Raw genomic sequence first — 10,042 nt, forward strand, 5'->3', positions numbered from 1 at the left:
AGACAGGTTAAGAGTCTATGGCCTGACTCTCTCTCTCCCTGGGGTCCACCTTCTACACCCTACAAAGGGGGTAACCCACCTGGTTGTGGGGGCTAGGGTTTAAGGCGCCCTGATCTGCCTTTCACAAGGGTGGTAACTGGCCTGGTATTTCCTGGGGGCTCCCGTACCACTGAGAGCTCCACCAGGCCACCCACTCCCGTCAGGTGCAGTTTTAGGTCATGCCCAGGACCAGAAGCCTCCTGACCATCCCCTACAGCTCCTCCCTTACCTCCAGATGATATCAGCAATGCTGCAACCAGGCAATGTTGTTGCTTGGCCTCCCAGCAGCAAAATGCCCTGTTTATATGGGTAATCCTGAATCTAAAATGGCTGTCCTCATCAGACACCTGCCAGCTGCTGTCTTCTGGCCCTTAAAATGGCAGGCCTAAACAGTGCCCTGCCACACTGCCCTAATGCGCAGTAGCAGAAGCGTACAGTTTTTTAGCGTGCATGGTTAATGTGTAGTAGCCTAATTTTACTACACATTAGCATATTAGCACAGTTTTTGCCGTGACTCTCTAATGCACAGTAAAATAGGCTACTGTGCATTACAGCATACATGTAGAAGCACCCACCATCATTGCAATCAGAGTTTATTAGCAATGTCCCTCTCCAAGGATCTCAAAACATTTTGAAACCTGGAAGCCAAGTCTAAGCCACCCTTTCCAGCACGTGCATCATATAATGCAGGAGAAACATGCTTTTCTGCTGTATGGGGTGTGGGTACAAACCCTGCACAAGGGAGGTCCACAGTACTGACTTCTATACAGCAAAGTTCTGTAGTGACTTTCCATATGAGACCATGGACAAGGGATTATGGAAGAGGCTGGCAGGAATATGAGTGATGGAGTTGCTTACTGCCTTGATTCACAAGCCCAAAATTCCTCATGAGGAAGTAAAGAGGCCCTGGGTTACAGCAGTGCTTGTGGCTGTGTGGGCCACAAGCGCTCATTTTCCATCTTTAGCAGGAGAAGGGGAGTATACCCTTTGTTAACCCTTGAATACAGTCATTCTGTCATGCAAAGCCCATTTACTATAGCTCTGCTCTGGACTCAGGGCTTGTTCCTACGTGTAGAATTAAATCCTTTTCCCCCCTACTAAACAGCATCCACCTTTGCGACACAGAGACAGCAGTTTTACTTTGATTCATCTCCATTCACAGATTTACAGATTTTATGGCTGAAGGACACTTACTGTAATCAACCAGTTTGACTTCCCTGCAGGGCTAAGACTGATGATCTCTGCATCTTATAGCTCAGCATTTCTATATAAGCTATCAACTGTCACCCAGTAAATCCTTTGTGGAAGGAACTTTGTCCCACTACACAAATATTCAGAGGCACACAAAGTTATATTCGTCATCCTTTGGGCTGCCAATAGGAAGCCATGCAAACCTGAAATTCTTGCCTGTGCAATGAACCTCACTCGTATTTAATAAATATAGAAAGAACGTGGTTCAACCACATGAGAAAACAAAAAAAAAAAAAAAAAAAGAAAAATCTACTGCATTTTGGCTGGTTCATGACAATTTTTCAATATTTAATTATCACTACTTATAAAAGACAGAATCATGGGTACTAAATTGTTGTGAAGCAGAATTCAGTTTAAAAGAAAGAAGTGTTAGAAAACTAAGGAAATGTATGTATGAACATAGTTCTGCTTGGTCTATGATTATGACAAAAAGGCTGGATTTCCACTAGTGTCATAATATCATAGGTCAGGTATCCAGGTTGTAGCTGTATGGGTCTAGAGGAAAAAGGAATCTGAACTCACGGTAGAGATTATATCTTTTATTAGACCAACTAGATTTATGCAAAAAAATGTCTTTAATTGCAAGCTTTTGGGCACAAGCACCCTTCTTTAGGCATAGGAGAAAAGGTTGTAAAAGTTCTCCTGGTTAGAAATGAAAGCTCATATTTTATAGGAGAGTTGAAAGTGGGGTAAAATCTCCTGTTTGGAACAGTTCATTTTATATGCAGATTAGGCTCAAAGAAAAGTTGGAATAGTCTGTTTCCCTTGAAGTTGTTTGGTGGCAAGCAGGATGTTGAAAACCAAAGGAAATTTATGCATGAAAATAGCTCTGTTTGGTCTGTGATGATGCCAAAAAGGCTGGATTTCCACTAGTGTCATAATATCACGGGGGTATCTTTCCATCCGGGAAGAGCACACACCAACTGCAGATGCTTCCTCAGCGCGACAAAGGGTTTTTAAACCCAAAAGCTTGCTAAGAAAAATGTTTCCAACTATTTAAGTTGATCTAATAAAAGGTATCAGATTCACCCAAAGAACCCTGTCTGCATATCATAGGAGAATTACCTATGATACCTGAAAGTTACCTGAAAGTTGAACTCTGGAGTGACTATCTTTTGCGTTATGCCTTGTCAGACAGTGTAGTAGTAAACTGGCTAGCACTTTTGTGCAACACTGCCATCTTTTGGAAGAAATCAAAACTGCTTAACTGCATCTCATCCATAGACAGGGGCAATACATTTACAGAGAATTATTTCTGCAATGCACTGCACCTCTTTTTCTGTCTGTGAATTTCCCAAAAACATCTCTGAATTCTTAGATATAGTGGTTGTTCACATTTAATCAAACATTTCTTCAGCAGACTTGCAAATTGCCAGACTATTCCCCTGTTGCTAAATAATGTTCAATTATTGAAAGCAGATGAGCTGGCTATAGGCAGAGGTGATGACAATCAACTGGGAACAGAGCAGTCTTGAATTCAGATCTCCCAAATCTTAGGTTAGTACACTAACCACTAGATCGTCCATCCTTCTGTGTAAACTACAGATTACTCCCTGTTGCTTTCTGCCTCTGATAACCCTTTGCTTGTCCTAATCCCAAATTAGACAGATCCATGTTTTGGAAGAAAAGATTTAGCTCCAAGGAAAAACAGTTCTTTTTACAGCAGTTTCTCAGGTTGGCTGGGAAGAGGAAGGAATTTCTAACCCTTTATCAGGAGGTGCTTTTACAGGGGACCAAATTCAGAAGTGAAACACTTATTCTTACATTTTATTTCTATTCTATCAATGTGTAAGAAAAGAGTGGATAGACTAATGGTCCCAAACTCTGTAGACTTGAGGCACCCATCAGAAAATGCCAGCTCTCAGTTTTCATTTGGTTTTTGGCTATGGAAAAACAATAGAGCAATTCTTCTGTTGCAAATAACTCAAAGAGCATAACAGGTTAGAGTGTTTTTAAGACCGTGGATTCCTATTTGAAATCTCTGGGTGGATCTTGTATTCATGTTTTGACACCATACAATGCATACAATGTGTGGCACCCCTGAAAGGATGTCAAGGCCCCCCAGTCTGTCACGGCACCCTGGCTGAAACTTGCTGGGATAGACAAACAGTTCTACCCATTTACCAAAGGTCAGCTGAGTCTGCTGTATCCATCTCTCAGTAAGTGGAAGATTCAGGGCCTGGGGGAGCATCAGCTCACCAAGTCCCCCTAGGGGAGGACAAGACAGAATGGGCACAAGCTGACTGAGGATCGCTTCAGGCTAGACATAAGGAAAAACTTCTTTACAAATTGAGTACCAAGGGTTTGGAACAGGCTCCCCCCTTAGCTGGTCCAGTCACCCACCTTGGCGATCTTCAAAAAGCGTCAATGCCCATTTTGCTGGGGTCCTCTGATCCCAGCGGTCTTTCCTGCCCCCACATGCAGGGGGGCTGGACCCGATGATCTGTAAGGTCCCCCCCGGCCCCTAACAACTATGAGACTATGAAACTATAAAACAAAGCAGCCAACCCCTGATTTAAACAAGGTTAATTTACCACAGCATAGTTTCACTTGCTATAGTATACGAGTGGACACACGAAACAGTTGCCACGAATCAGCTTACCTGTGATCCTGTGTGGTAAGTCGTCCCCTTTAAAACGATATAGTTGTGCATCTGCCCACATCTCCAGTGTTGTTAACGTGCCAAGAAGCTGGTAGAAGCCATACTTTAAAGAGGTTTTCATAGATTCATAGATGTTAGGGTCGGAAGGGACCTCAATAGATCATCAAGTCCGACCCCCTGCATAAGCAGGAAAGAGTGCTGGGTCTAGATGACCCCAGCTAGATACTCGTCCAACCTCCTCTTGAAGACCCCCAGGGTAGGGGAGAGCACCACCTCCCTTGGGAGCCCGTTCCAGACCTTGGCCACTCGAACTGTGAAAAAGTTCTTCCTAATGTCCAATCTAAATCTGCTCTCTGCTACCTTGCGGCCATTGTTTCTTGTAACCCCCGGGGGCGCCTTGGTGAATAAATCCTCACCAATTCCCTTCTGTGCCCCCGTGATGAACTTATAGGCAGCCACAAGGTCGCCTCTCAACCTTCTCTCGCGGAGGCTGAAAAGGTCCAGTTTCTCTAGTCTCTCCTCGTAGGGCTTGGTCTGCAGGCCCTTGACCATACGAGTTGCCCTTCTCTGTACCCTCTCCAGGTTATCCGCATCCCTCTTGAAGTGCGGCGCCCAGAATTGCACGCAGTACTCCAACTGCGGTCTGACCAACGCCCTATAGAGGGGAAGTATCACCTCCCTGGACCTATTCGTCACGCATCTGCTGATGCACGATAAAGTGCCATTGGCTTTTCTGATGGCTTCGTCACACTGCCGGCTCATGTTCATCTTGGAGTCCACTAGGACTCCAAGATCCCTTTCCACCTCCGTGCCACCCAGCAGGTCATTCCCTAGGCTGTAGGTGTGCTGGACATTTTTCCTCCCTAGGTGCAGCACTTTGCATTTCTCCTTGTTGAACTGCATCCTGTTGTTTTCTGCCCACTTGTCCAACCTATCCAGGTCTGCCTGCAGCTGTTCCCTGCCCTCCGGTGTGTCCACTTCTCCCCATAGCTTTGTGTCATCTGCAAACTTGGACAGAGTACACTTCACTCCCTCGTCCAAGTCGCTGATGAAGACATTAAAGAGTATCGGTCCCAGGACCGAGCCCTGCGGGACCCCACTGCCCACACCCTTCCAGGTCGAGACCGACCCATCTACCACGACTCTTTGGGTGCGACCCTCTAGCCAATTCGCCACCCACCGGACTGTGCAGTCATCCACATCACAGCCTCTTAACTTGTTCACCAGTATGGGGTGGGATACCGTATCGAAGGCCTTCCTGAAGTCTAAGTATACGACATCCACCCCTCCTCCTGTGTCCAGGTGTTTCGTAACCTGGTCATAAAAAGAGACTAGATTGGTCAGGCACGATCTGCCTGCCACAAACCCATGCTGGTTTCCCCTCAGCATAATTTGCCCTGCCGGGCTCTCACAAATGTGAGCCTTGATAATTTTTTCAAAGACTTTACCAAGGATGGAGGTGAGACTGACCGGCCTATAGTTGCCCGGGTCCTCCTTCCTCCCCTTTTTGAAAATGGGGACCATGTTACCCCTTTTCCAGTCCTCCGGGACTTGGCCCGTGCGCCACAAGCGTTCAAATATTCCCGCCAGTGGCTCTGCAATGAGCGCCAGTGGCTCTGCAATGAGGTTATGAGAGCTTAGACTTTCTTTGGCCTCCTTAGCATATAAATTCATTGAGTTAAGTCCTTTACACCAAGGCAGTGATGGAACGGAGCCTGTGTGAGTGAAAGGAGGTCTGTAAATGATACTACTTGACAGAGAGGAGGAGACATAGGCCTCTCTGGCCCACTGAAAGAGCTGGCAAGAGCACATTCATGCTTCAGAAATTATTCACCTCATCAAACACAAAGTGCACATGAGCAGAGGAAACAGCCGGCCACTGTCATTATCTTCCCAGGCAAGAAACCTTCAAGGGACCTAACTCACAAAACAGGATTTAGTCAAACTGGATCCTTTTTGAATACCACAGTAAGGGGATTGGGGGGGTGGGGGGGGGGATTTCTTCAAAACTTATTACCTTGGAAACTCAAGTGGAAACAGCAAATAAATGGGCTGGATAGAACTTGCAAGCTGTGAACAATCATACTGCCACACAGAAGCAGACAAAGCCAGGTAAGGACTTAACAGAGGCACACCGCAGAAGCCGGGTAATAAAACTAACTCAGACATGATCAGTCTGATGGATAACTTGGTGCCTCCCAACCTAAGACTTTATACACTCAAGGTGACCGTGATTGAAATAAGGTCCCAGAGACGTTCATTCTGCATGCAGAATAGCTATGATAGGGCGCACAGCTCTGCTTCTAGGCATTTGCATTCTCCCACTGCACCTTTAACCTGAGGGTCTCAAACACTGCACCAGTAGTACTGAAGGAAATGTTCCCACTGTGTTGTGAGGTGATTATCATCTTCATGCTGTAGATGGAGGCAGTAAGCAACAGGAAAACTCAGTGTCCTCCCTAAGATTTCTTCCACGCTTCTGACAGCTGGGAATAGAACTGAGGTCTCCCGGCTCCCTGCCCTGTACTTTCATCAAAACCCTATTTATTTTCACCTTCCCAGTTGTTTGAGCACTGCCTGGTGCATCCCACTCAGAAAATGAGTGTCCTGGTTCTACTCTGAAAATCAGAGGCAGCATCACTGTCACAAAGCAAGTCCTGCTACTAATTGCAGCCCTTTGTGGAATTGCTTGTAATTAAAAGCTTGATCAGACCTGGAATCATACATTTCTATCTTGTGCAAACCAATAACTTCTAGACCCTGCAGCATGAGATTCAGGAGTGTAACTTTTCAAGATCATAACAAAAAAGTATTAAAAATCTCACAACTTATTAGCGGCTAATGACCACTCTGTTGATCATTTCTATCAGTATTTAATTGTGTGTTGACAAACAACACACCAAATGTAATGAACAGTCCAGGGAATTAAACTATAAAGAACACACAGGTGCTTTTTTACAGGAATCTTAGCATAGACACAGTGTATTTTAGCTGTGTCACATGCTTAGCTGATAATTGCTCCAACTTCTTTCCCACTTTAACAGGTAGACCTGTCATTCTGTCTATTTCTGCTTGCAAAGTTTGATTACTGTACTGCCCTAAACTGTACCGAGTGCCTTCCACATGAAACTCAGAGCCATTGATTCTACAGTTCACTGCTCAGCTGAAATAGTTATTTTTTTAATTATAGCTATGTTGCAATATTTATTTGTACTTATATTTATGTGTGTATATTTGTGTGTGTGTGTGTGTGCGTGCGTGCGTGCATGCGCGTGTGGATACACAAATAAGTACAGTGCCCAATGGAGCATTAGGTGCTTCCCAATACACATAAAATACAGGATCCCTGATTATAGAAGTTTACAAGCTCAGGCACCAGTTCAGCACATCTCTTGAACACATGCTTAATTTTAAGCAAATCAGATGTCCATTATCTGTAGCAGAACTATTCCTGCTCACCTTGTCCCATCCGTGTTCCTATCCATAAATGGGGTGGTAATGTCTGCACGCTTATGTAAAGTGCTGGGGTACTTACAGGAGAAAGGTGGGACTGTATCACTTTTACATTAGCAGACACACACATTTCAAGATTGATTCTGAAGGACCCATTGCTATTGACTGTGTTTGCCAATGGAGTAATTTCCTAAGCCAGGCGGGGCCTCCCTGAAATTGGAGACTCTGTGGATACTGCCCTTTTGATGTTGGCAGCTGAGGTTTCTAGAGCATTTGGAGTTTCATCCTCAGAACAAGATAGTCATTTCCTTTGTGGGAAGCTTGCTCACAAGATGCATTCCTTTCAGAAGCCACTTTCCAGTGACTGGTGTTTCTTCCTCCCCGATTATGCATGACTGTTTTCTGGGTGTATCCATGCCTCATCTCCGGCCCTCTGAGGTTTGCATATGCATTAAGTCTCTTTTGTGGATTTAATGACTCAAAACATCAGCATTTGCAGGAACTCACAGACAGCTGGGTTTCTTTATCCAGGAATTCTCCCAGAAAGAGTTGTGGTTTCAGGGTAAACCTGCCAAATGGGGTTTGTTTAAATGCAGCCAAGTTTTAGTGAGGTCCTATAACCAACAGTAGAATACCTCCATTGTGTTCTTGCTCCTTTGACCTTTTGGCTAGGGGCAAGTGAGATTTGGGAGCATCTGAACCCCAAGACCTCCAGGCTTGGGGCTTGCATGTAAAATACTTGCCATGGATTTGAGAGTATCTGAAGCCCCAGGCTGAAGAGTCTGGGAGGAAAGATACTTGCTGGTGGCAAAACCACATGGACCTGAACAAGTGAGCTCTGCTCAACAGATGGAATTTGGAACTCATTTGACTAATTTGGCCTGCGACAAAAAAAAATCAAGTCTAAGCACCAGAAACTCTTGGACTCACTACTTCTGACATAGGTATGGAGGCCTTGGAAAGGGAAAGTGAAGCAACAGTCTGAAAATTTACGACGTTAACAGCTCAGATGTGGCTCAGTGTGTCAAGACTTGATCTGCTTTCACGGCTGAGAACACATGCTGCTGATGGGTTCTTCTCAACATGATCAGAGGCTATCTGCATACTCCTTTCAGTTACAATCAAGGAAATGTGCTTTTTCCCTCTGAAATGAAGAAAAGAAGTAGTTAAAGGCCTAAAGAAATAGGATCTTACATGCAGCCCAATATAGGATTGGCCTGGATCCAAGTGAATGGCAGTCTGTGATCCAAGTTGTGCTTTCCTAGCACACTCATCTGTACCAACAATTGTTCCTCCCTAGCTCAGCCTAAGAAGCCTTAGGCACTTCCTGGTCAAGGTCTATTGAATTTCATCTCTAGATCAACACTGAGGTCACAGCTGCAGACAAGGCAAGGTGAGTAAAAAGCAGAACCCAGAGGCCACCGGAGGTGTTCAAGTATTAAATGTTTCCAATGGGAAAAAAACAAAACGGATTCTTTTAAAATTGGGGCAAACCAAAGAAAGCATCTAGTGTGACTGGACTGAGCATACTACTTACAGGTACAAATCTCACTTCCCCAGTATGTCTGTGAAAGAAAAGTCTGCTCCTTTTACTTCCTTGTATAATAAGCATTAGAGGTGTGGGCAGGTAGTCTGGGAGAGAGGGCTTTACTGTCTGCCTATGGATCTTAAGGTTTTCTGTTTTGAAGCATTCAAGCGTGTCCCCAGTATCTTAAATCTGCAGGCAAGGGTCTCTTTGGAAGTAGCTTTCTTTTCAAATCCTGTCAGGGTATGTGGGAGGCATTAGGGGAGAGGCCAACCTAGAAGATGTTATGTATAGCAAAGCCTTGGTTTTCAGAATGTCTCAGGGGACGCCCAAAGTCTTGTAAAATTTGAGCGTTCAAATACTTGATATTGCCTCAATTACAGGCTGGCTGGTCCACCCAATCTGTGTTTCAGTCCTCCACATCATGGGGGATCTGTAGAGCTCAGTGGAGGGGAGCAGACAGCAACAGTCAGAGGAGCCTTTGGGCACAAATGCTGAACAGTTACAGAGTTCGACAATTAGACTTACCACGGATAGCTAGCTCTGTGCTGCCCAACGGTGTCGAGCCCAAGGGGTCTCTGCTCGTCCTGGGCGACAAGCACTTCCAGCTTCAGGGGCTCGGGGTCTCGCTGCCCGAAGAATTCAGAGCAAAGCTGAGCCCAAACCGGAGCGTTTCACCTGGTGTCAGGACAACGCTGTGCAACGCTGCTAACAGGTGCGAAACCATGGATCAGCGCTGCAAGCAGCTGTCGGGACAAAAACGGGCCGGAAGTCCCTGCAGACGAGTAGCATCCTAGGACATCTCTGTGAACTCCAAGGGAAGTATTTCAAGGGAAGTTGCAAGATTTTTCCCCCCCCCCCCATGAGGAACTACTACGTGCTGGACCAGGCTGCTATCCCCCCCACCTCTGCCGGGGGTTTATAACGTGTCAGGAAACACGTGTACCCCCGATACGGAACCTGATCCACCCGCTCTTGCCCCCTGGGGCTGCACGAGGTGTCCGCGGCCCACCTACCCCCGGCCTTTCACCACAGCAATGATCTACACCGAGCTGGCAGGGACCTGGGCTCGTCCAGCCGCAGCCCAGGGAGGGAGGGAGGGAGGGAGGGCGAGCCCCGTGTGCTTCCGTCGCGCCCGATTCCCGCCCGCGTTACGGCCCCGCCCGCAGCGG

At 46.1% G+C, this 10,042-nt stretch overlaps 1 long non-coding RNA gene across 2 annotated transcripts; it reads right to left on the reverse strand.

The window, feature by feature from the left end:
- Positions 1-6,749: 6,749 nt before the first annotated feature.
- Positions 6,750-9,976, reverse strand: LOC109281023 (uncharacterized). 2 transcript variants are annotated; one of them, XR_002087535.2, is made up of 3 exons: positions 9,887-9,976; positions 9,399-9,674; positions 6,750-8,489 (listed from the first exon to the last, which is right to left on the reverse strand). It is a non-coding gene; the product is annotated as an uncharacterized LOC109281023 (long non-coding RNA). The 2 variants fall into 2 exon arrangements; XR_002087534.2 differs by lacking the exon at positions 9,887-9,976 and having other exon boundaries at positions 9,399-9,726.
- Positions 9,977-10,042: the final 66 nt, after the last annotated feature.

Source organism: Alligator mississippiensis, chromosome 10 (assembly GCF_030867095.1).
Source record: "Alligator mississippiensis isolate rAllMis1 chromosome 10, rAllMis1, whole genome shotgun sequence".
Classification (NCBI taxonomy): domain Eukaryota; kingdom Metazoa; phylum Chordata; order Crocodylia; family Alligatoridae; genus Alligator; species Alligator mississippiensis.